The sequence below is a fragment of the Hetaerina americana genome, unplaced genomic scaffold, assembly GCF_022747635.1.
Source record: "Hetaerina americana unplaced genomic scaffold, ioHetAmer1.1.p SCAF_1, whole genome shotgun sequence".
Lineage (NCBI taxonomy): Eukaryota > Metazoa > Arthropoda > Insecta > Odonata > Calopterygidae > Hetaerina > Hetaerina americana.
The window spans coordinates 102388344-102398027 of NW_027286069.1; positions in this window are offsets into that span (position 1 = coordinate 102388344).

Here is a 9684-nt window from a genome sequence, read left to right on the forward strand (position 1 = left end):
GTGACCATATGCTAATTATACATTTGAATGATCTGAGACATTATGCTACATATTCGAGTAACTAATATGTTTTTGTAGTAGAAAAAGAGCCAAATCTTATTATAGGCATGCTATACCCTATCATCACTTACGTTTCAATGGTTATTGCACAAAAAAATTAGTAAAAACTGACATAGTTAAACCTTGTTTCTGTCCCAGAGAATTGGCGCTATAACTGGCGTGTTATTATTAAAGAAGCGTATTTAAATATTATTTTTTTTCATTTTATCAACAAAAGAGTAAGTACCACGCACATTCTTACTGTCTCAGAATAGAGAATTGAATTTTGAAACATGCGTAAAGTACACCTGGCTAACCGGATGACACTTAGAGCTTCAAAAATGGTGATAATCTCTGCACTATACCAGAATAGAGTGCTCATACAATTGGGCCTTTAAAATGGCCAAGCAACTTTAAACTAAATTATACAAAATAATTCAATATTCCAATATATAAATTAATGTGCCAATGCTATCCAAAACATTTCAAAGGGATGAGATAGTTCCAAAAAGTTACAGCGCTAATACGCTTTTTGAATTTTTATGAACACTAAAAATCTACCCATTGAATTGTGGAAAACGTACTTCACAACGGTCCAAATTTAAAAATTGGCCTTAGTGACTTTGTAACGTTCCAAATAATATAGAAGACTTTGGTCACTACATAATCTGGAACTGCGAAAAAGTGTTTTATTACAATGCCTCAGTGGACTCCGAGTATACGACTGTACATGTGACTTTCGCAGTTATTAAGTCAAGTAACGGTCATCATGCGATCATCACGATTCCCAAGATTGTTATCCAGTACCCCTTCAAGCTATCTTGTTTCGTGATAAGTTTTACATTCCCTCTTGGCTCCTCGCGTTGACGTGTTCCATCACTTGCTTCTCGTAATTCATCCTTGGCCTTCCTATAAAATTCTTCCCCTATCTGTTTCCCTCCATTGTGGTCTTCAGTAAACTATCGTGCCCAGGCATATTTTAAATTACTTGCCCGATTCTTCTTGTAAGCGCCCTCCATTGGCTCCTCTATTATCGATGGAAAATAAAATTAAAAAATAATTTGAAATACTTCTTTATTGTTTTTATATCCATATTTTTTTCAACAATCTCCCGCAGTACCAAATTTCAATTGCTCATAATTTTCTCTGCCCTTTCCTTTTATCATCCTGGTCTTACATAATCGCAGCTTGCAAGACCATAAAAATGAACTATACCATTTAAAATTTTATTTTATATTGGAATAAACTGCGTTATATAGAGGGATTGTATTATTTTAAGTTTAGTTAGACATTGAAACAAGTGGCTTCAAGTGGTGCTTGAGATTAGAGAAGGGAAACGTATTTTCCGCAAATACTTCATTTTGTATTCTTTTGAGTGATAATTCTGTTCTTCACAAATAACGATGGTGGAATGCAGGCTTTCATGTGACCATGCGAAGACCCCATTCTCAATTAGTACTATGAAACGCGCCAGTTTCAAGTGGGAATACCATGTTAATGAACGGAACCTTATCGGGATCTCGGAGTGCACGAAGGGCATTTTTTGTGCTCTGTAGACCAATGGCTATTGGTGAAATGAACATCATTTATACGATACGCCAAATACGTACTTATAAAGAAATTTTACGCCATTAGCAAACTCATCAAATTAAATTATGCTCTCCGAGCAAACACGTTTCACCATTTAGTCAATAATGTTAAATTCACAAATTTTTAATTACATTCTTAAAAAGTCATCAATTTAAAAAAATGATTGATGAATTTTTTGGCGATTTCCAAAAGACCTTTTGGTAATGTTTGAGGGCAAATCTAATAGAGAAAGAGGAGCTATTCCTTTCACGCAATCTCTTTTTCTCCAGCCAGCGTGAGAAAGCGGTGGTTTTTCCATCCACATTCTGAGAAATCGAACCAATTGAGGAGGCACACGATCCGCTCAATAAAGAACTCCTGCAAATAACTTTTCACTTTTTAATTTGAATTCATACGGTTCTTGCGCCTGTCAACATAGGTTGAAGGGTAAACTCGCCGGAAAAAAGTAATTAGAAGGTGATCACGAATATTTTAAAGTCCTGAAATAAAAACAAAAATGCTTCGGAACCTTGATTCTTAGATTATTATTCAAGAATGAAATCTAATATTCAAGGGTTCAAGAATTTTAAAATGTCTTAGTTTAATTTAAGTTGAAATCTGTCTCATAAACTACAATAGGCTCCCGAAAACAATAAGCACAGAAATATTTTATGTACATTATCCTTTTCTCGCAGCAATTTTAATATTCTTCCGTGGAAATATATCCTGCTGTAAGCTTTGTCTCATGTCTTTATCCATTGTTTATTAAAACCAAATTTAATTAATATATTATTTAATTTTTACAACCAAAATTAAATACGACTTTAGGACATCGGCCCATAGATAAGATTCAGCTTCCAGGAATGACAAGCTTACTCCACGAAGTGTTTGTGGTAGCAAATCATTATAACAATAAGGTCTCACAATATTTGAAGTTTTAATCCTCAGGTGGTGAAGTACCAAATGCTGAATCTAATTTATTTTATTAGATTTGACTCATTTAGCTTGAAGATTTAGTTTGAAGTCAGATTAATTACATTTAATTACTAATATTAACTCATTCAGAGTCAAGGTGACTGGTTAATGAAATCGTTATATGTAATAAGCAGTCGATGGGGGTCACTAGAATTATGCGGAGGTTCCAACTATTTCCTCATGCACAGCTAGGGATCTCCTTAAAATAAGCAATTCGAAAGCTTGTGATCAACTATGAATTTTTGGCAACTTTATCAGATCTTCTTTGAATTTCATTCCCTTGGTAACACTTTCTCCGATGGGCCCCAGAGACTTTTCATGAAGTTTTAAATTACTTTTACTCTCCCTTACGCTGAATTTTTATGCATTCGACTAGACGACTTCAAATTAAGTCGCCTATCTTTATTTAAAATTTGAACATCCTTCCACTGTCCTTTCAATAGCTGAAAGTGAGGCTTGCTCTATTTGTATTAAACTCAATGATTCATATTTATGTTACCAACGGTTATTACAACACGTTTAATCACAGAGGTAAAGCTCAGCATAAGTACTTTTGCAGATCGCAATTGTGTTTATATCTTTTGGGATCGACTTGCAATCTGCGGGGCTACGTAAAATGCATGTGAGTGTTAAAAGAGCATGTGACGTTTCTCATTCAGTTATATCAAATTATCTTCAACAAGTACTTGCAATTTAAGGCAAGATATATATACTTCATGAGGTATTTCCTATAATTAATCTGTAATGCTGCCATCCAAATTATAAACTGCAGTTTATCTTTTTAGGGTACCAAAAGTTAAAAATACATTTATATAAAAGAGTGAACAAGTATTTATTAAACTTCAAATTTTAATGAAATCTATCTCTGTGATACTCCCCTCTCGCTTTCATTCCAATGCCATTACTACAGCCTAAAAAAATTTAAAAGTATTGTGCCGGATTTACAATGATTTCCTTTGGTAAAAACTCAAATATTGATATTTTAAAATTAGTACTAATTACTATATTAGTGGTAAAATACGTGTATGTGGCCCCTGTGGTTAAAGGTATGGATGTAAGATGTGATGTTAGGAGTACTCCGAAACCTAATCCATAGAATTTTGATTTCAGAATGAACTCTAACGGTTAACATTGGTGCGTCGAGACATGGATGTTTAATTTCAAAAGGTCTCAAGGCCACAAAAACGAAATTATCGTCATTATCACACGTTATCATCCCAGGATTGCTTGATATCAGGCGAAATTAGTCAGTCGTTTCAAATGCAGACTTCTCTACCAAACTTTTCTCTCTTAATTTTCATGTGCTGTTATCTGCCATCACTTTTCTTTCGCCTTCCTCTCTTGCTTCTGGCTCCCTTCCTATTCCTTATATTGCTTTAATTACGGATATGGGGTATTACCTTCTAATACTATTGTGCCACAGAATACGTTCAATTAATGTTTCTCACCTCCCCGAACTTCTAGCAAAGACATTTCTCTTCTTTGCGAATAACCACCCCTTGGAAGTTAACCAATGAGTTTTCTTGGAAGTGTTGAAATTATTCCATTCTTCACTATCCTTAATTTGGGTTTCAACCGATTTACTTCGCGGCCTGTTATTTTTGCGTCAACAAAGACCTCAACCTCAGCGCGCTCCTTCCCCTGACGACCTTCAAAATGCTCCAACGCCCAGGGGAAAGAGATCCTTCCGCTCACCTCATCAACGCCAAGTCTACTTTCTCATTCAGTTGGAGATCCTTGCTATGATGTTAACTTTTCTCCCAAAGAACGGAGGACTCGTGAAAGCAACGGTGTAGACAGCAACCCTTCATCCTGAGCCCGGTGAATTTTAAGAGGGTTACATTAAGTTCATTCTCTTAAAAAAGACCGTCAGCGTTTTTCTAGAAATTTGCCGCGTTATGGCGTGACTAATTGACCTTTTAAAGGCGTATTTAATGAATTTATATTTAGGTATTCATGATTTAACGATCGCCTTTAATTTCTTTGAGTGCGGTGCGATAAAATAATTGGGCAAGGTCGTTCATGAATGAATTAAAGGATGACTGACAATACTTTCGCTTGAATTGTGTGCGTGTTCGTCTATGTTCGCAAATAAAGGCAATTAATTAAGGCTAAAACATATGCGCATTGGAAATGCTATCAGCTTAAATTATAGCCCATCTCTTGAGCAATTAAGCCCTTGTGCATTCTGGTATAACCTTGAATATGAAATGCATTGTGATTCCATAGATTTTAGTCATATGACAATACAAATCCGCGAATGAGTTGATGAATTAACGTTGATATAATGTTTTTAAAATTGTCGTAATAAACTCAAATACATAAAAACCTAATGTTAATGGTTAGATTTAATCTTTAGTTAGAATTACAATTTTTGCGATATAAATGTTAAATTTTTTAATTAAGCCATGGTTTTACTTCAGTGGATGGGTGGTTAGCGTGCAAAGATGTTTAAAATACTGTTGCCTTAAGCAATAATTACATCATTTGAATATTTTTGGTTACAAATGGCAGAAAGGCTAATTGATCAGAAAGGTCTATTTCTTCTGTCCTTCAGGGTATAATTCATTGAATTTTAAGGGCTTGCGACAGTTGATAAAACGAATGCATAGTGATATATAGAAGTATTTATGCATTAATGAAAAATCTATTATTTTTGTAAAATGTTATGATGCGCGTAACTATTATTCAAACCTCGAAAGACATAATTTTTCACTTTATGAGAGCGTTGTTTATTCTTTATTATGTGAATATTTGCATTTTTCCACTGTACAGCTCTCAGTCGGTGAATTTGATATTCAGATGACGGATTCGCACTATGAGAACACCTATTAACATCAGCTTCAAACACTCCAGCCAAATATACTGGGGATGATAGTAAACTTGTTTTGAGTAGATGAGTGATCATATCGCTATGGTATATATCATATACCATAGTGATATGATCTGCATAATATACAGTAGAAGTGCAAATTAAAAATTTATACATGGAACACTAATTCTGGTCCTGCTAAACCAGTCAGTTCTGGATTGACAGCAGATTACACGTAAACAAAAATGAGAGCTTAAAGCGTTGCAATTATAAAGCTACATATATTGGGTCACGTTTCGTTCCAAACCCTAATCCCAGTCTTTTATTCTCCCATTCACAGCAATTGCTGACTGTAATATTCTTACATCTTTAGGTATTTCATTAAGCATTAGAGGTACAGTGACCTCCAATTTTCTTCTACCTAGATTTGTATGAATTTTTTGGTTATATACTTAATATTGTACCCTAATGGTAACTCCTTTTTATTTAAACCAGGTATTTTATATTTGTCATAAAAAGAGTTTCCTACTATGATGGCACATCTATACAGCCTGTCCACAAGCAGAATTCCTGATTTTTGAAAGATATTTCTTCCATCCAAAACATTTGTATTTTTTATCTAGCCTCAGACATTTTCTCTAGGCTATTTTAATAAAATTGCAGTAGTTTTTAGTAAAAGGGCTATCAAACACCTACCCTAAGTCGGCAGAATACTACTAAATATACTAGAAATAGAACCAAAAAGGAGAATAAAACGAATCTAGGGTAACTGAGCAGTTAATTAACCGGTATTGTTTGTGATTCAACAGAAGCATCTGGTGCCATGGAAATTTTACAACCTCGATTTATCTGGGGAACCCAGATATGCTTCATCCGGTATTGGACCCAAAACCTTCGGTTAGGAATTGTGGTTTTCATTAGGGCGAATATTTTCCTCAAATATGCCTGCATCTCTGAAAACAATAACGGAGCGGAGTAAGATGAACGGAAAGATAACGTTAAAATAGCTGAAATGAAAAAAAAAATCTTCGTAATCAGTAGGTATTAATTCGAATTTTCCTTTTTATGGTACTCTTTTGTGACAATGTATGATATAAAACGTGAAGGGTTTTCGGAATTCTCTCATTTATTCTCCCCTGCTGCCTTCATTCTTTTGCCCCTTACGGAATTCACATCTCTCCTTTCCTGTTGGACGCTTTCTAATCTTTGTCTCTCACGGAGATTTTTCAATACATTCTTCCTTCCATTATTGCATTGCATCTTGCATCTTGGAATGCGTGGTCTTGAGATAACTTACTTGGTTTTTTCGCTCCGTTTAATCATTTTTATATAATTTAAATATGAAAATAGTCTTAAGATACATATTTTTTGACAAACACAATAACAGATTCCTTGTTATGCTTAAATAATTTATCAGTGTTCAACGTTTTTTCTAGGGTTGTATTTTGATATTTGATTTCGAAATTACGTTAAAAAATAATATTTAAGGAATAGTTAATCTTCCCCTCTTCACTCCTTCTACTGTTTAATTCACAAAAGTGAAAAAACCGCAGAAAAGCTCGAGAAAAAGAATTTTAGCAGTCCGCTTGAAAGCGAGTGAATGAAAGTAAAACCTCAAAGAAACAAATGAAACAGGACGGAAGCTGCAAAAATGACGCAACAGATGAAGAGGACGATAAAAAAAGGTACGCACACACCAATGATGACATTTCCAGTACTTTTTCGGTCCTATAAGTAGTCTTAGTAGCATTTTAAGCTTTATAATTAACTGTTTGATGGCATTTTTAACAAAAGGGCCGATGGCGCCACCTCCTGATATTCTCTTCAGATTTGTCTTCCTGGTACATTTATCATAGACGAAGCATAAATTGCTCAGATTATAATGGAGAGACTCCTGTTATATGCAAGTGCTACCTTTCACCTCTCCACTGTTTAAATGCTATCCAACAGCGTAAAAATCAAAAGGTGAAGAACCGAGTCTTGGAGAGTTCAACCCTAATTTTTTTTTCTCAGTCCTTGAACTTTCTCGCAAGTGTTAAATCTGATAATATGAATGAGGAAGCGATCCCATAAAATTCATATCCAAACCAAAATGTTTCGATGAGTATGTCACGAACATTTTTATCACGCGAGTCATAACACATCCGTTCTTTCTGGTTCGTTTAATCAAATTAAAGAGTTTCGATAAGAAGCGTCGCTACAATTTATCAAATTCACGCACGACTTTTATGATATATCTTTGAATTCTTCCATGTGCAAGTGATACAATTCCTTGTTCCAATGTTCCTCGGAAGACGAACTCTTTATCTGATTACGCTGGGTCATAATTCTTCCAATCAGATATATGATGCTAAGATTATTCTACGACCACAGCGGACTAAGTTAGAAAGAAGAAAGATAGCCGTTATCCATGGCAGTCTGATCTCAGAGAAAGACGATGGTAATCTCCCTATGCAAAAAAAAAAACATCCCAAGGTTGTCTTACTATACTGATGTCGATCTCTTATATTTAAGTATAGACAGGGACGTATGGAAACAGAGAGAGTCTGTCGCATTTTAGAATGGAAGGAATTACACTGGTTTTCGTCAAGCGTCTTTTACTTTCCTCCACTGTCCTGTTTGTTAACTCGAGCTAAGGTACCTGTAAAGAAAATTTTATCCCCTAATGATCAAATCGTTTCGTATTTAAGGTTCACAAGTTATTTCAATTGCAGTTTTTCAGTGTACAACTGAAATTTAATTGAGTAATCACTTCAACGTAACGTGATGATTATTGGTATTTTTGAACCGCCATAAATATTATTACAGTAGAGTTTCGCTACTAATAATTTTGCGATACCAATAGATAGGAATGGGGAAAATTCAGGAGTAATGGAAATAGTGAATCTATCAATAGATCTTCTAGCATTGCATCTGTTTTCATTCTTATCACCAATGCAAGTTCACTATCATCCCCAGTATATTTGGCCGGAGGGTTTGAAGCTGATGTTAATAGGTGTTCTCATAGTGCGAATCCGTCATCTAAACATCAAGCTCACCGACTAAGAGCTGTACAGTGGAAAAATACAAACATTCATATAATAAGGAATAAACAACGCACTCAGAAAATGAAAAATTATGTATTACAAGGTTTGAATAACAGCCACGTGCATCATAACATTTTGCACAAATAATAGATTTTTCATTAGTACAGGAATACTTCTATATATCACTATGCATTCATTTTATCAACTGTCGCAAGCCCTTAAAATTCAATGAATTATACCCTGAAGGACAGAAGAAATAGACCTTTCTGATCAATTAGCTTTTCTACCATTTGTATCCAAAAATATTCAAACGATGTAATTATTGCATAAGTCAAAAGTATTTTAAACATCTTGACACGATAACCACCCATCCACTGGAGTAAAAACACGGCAAGGCTATATAACATAGTGATAAAGATTGTCGGTAATTGTAATTTGTTTTGAATGTCTTAATTCTCTGTATATCAAATACGAAGAAGATTAATCTAAAATTGTAAATTATAGATACATAGCAATAATTAAAATTTATATGAAACAAGCATGAAAGAGAAGTCCTAATTAATATGAAACAATGTAGTCTGAAACTTCATATTACAATAATTCATTATTTACTTTTATATACATTCTACCTCCCCTAATTACATCCAAATACCTATTATTTCCCTCTCTTAATGCTTTCTCATGATTCTCCATGATATAACCGTCGTCAGTATCCCATTGCCTCATAATATCTCCCGCAGCCATTTGTCCTGCTTTCTCCTTATTTCCCGTTTCTCTTTCTCTACCATGTCTAGTTCCTTTATTTCGTTTTTTTCCTTTTCATGATTTTGAATTTTTCTAGACCATTCAAAACTACGCACCATATTAAAGTTTTTGCTGGACCTTTCTTACATCTTTATTTAAGGTGCCTGTCATCAACTTAACTTTGTACATCAACTTTGAAAACGCTTTTTTACTACTCAAAATTATTAATTTAATGTCATGTAACCTCTTTACCCACCATAATCCAAAACACTTTCCAAATAAGTGAACCATTTTACCTGTTCTGATTCGGGTCCCCCAACTTTAATGTTTATCATAGCACTCCCATTTCTTGAGAATTGAATTATCATCGTTTTCTCATGATTAATTTTCCATTCTTGGGGAAAAGATTGGAGTGAATTCCCATTGCCTTCCTCAGTTGTGTTTTTATCATGACAAAATCCATGAAATAGCCAACCCTCTGGCGTGAGACGCCTTTGTGGCTACCTCCCCGAGGAACAG